The sequence below is a fragment of the Calidris pugnax genome, unplaced genomic scaffold (assembly GCF_001431845.1).
Source record: "Calidris pugnax isolate Ruff unplaced genomic scaffold, ASM143184v1 scaffold266, whole genome shotgun sequence".
In the NCBI taxonomy this organism is placed as follows: domain Eukaryota; kingdom Metazoa; phylum Chordata; class Aves; order Charadriiformes; family Scolopacidae; genus Calidris; species Calidris pugnax.
Genome location: NW_015090998.1, coordinates 159,797 through 160,238, shown reverse-complemented (window position 1 = coordinate 160,238; position 442 = coordinate 159,797).

Genomic DNA, 442 nt, shown 5'->3' with positions numbered 1-442 from the left:
TCATCATGGTGTCCCCTCTTGAGACATCGTGGTGTCCCCTGTGGAGACATCGTGGGGACACCAGAACCGATTTATAGGGGGGGGTTGAGGATTTAGGGGTGTGGGGTGGGATGTTCTCCCCAACTTGGGTGCAGGCACCTGGTGATGGGTGGCATCTCCTCGGGGGGTGCCACCACCACGCCGTCCACCCCCCCGTGGTGTCCTTGTCCCCAAGGAGGTCCAGCTCAGCTCCCTCCAACGCCTCAACTTCTCCATCGTGGAGACGCAATGCCCAGCTCGCTCGGGCGCCAGCTCCGACGCCTGCAACTTCAAGGACGATGGGGTGAGAGTCATGGGGGGAGAGAGAAGTTCCCCCCCCCACCTCCCAGGGGGTCCCCACCTTGGGGACAGTCCCCTTGGCGTGTCCCCACACTCAGCCCCCCCCCCAAAAACTTTCTGCAGG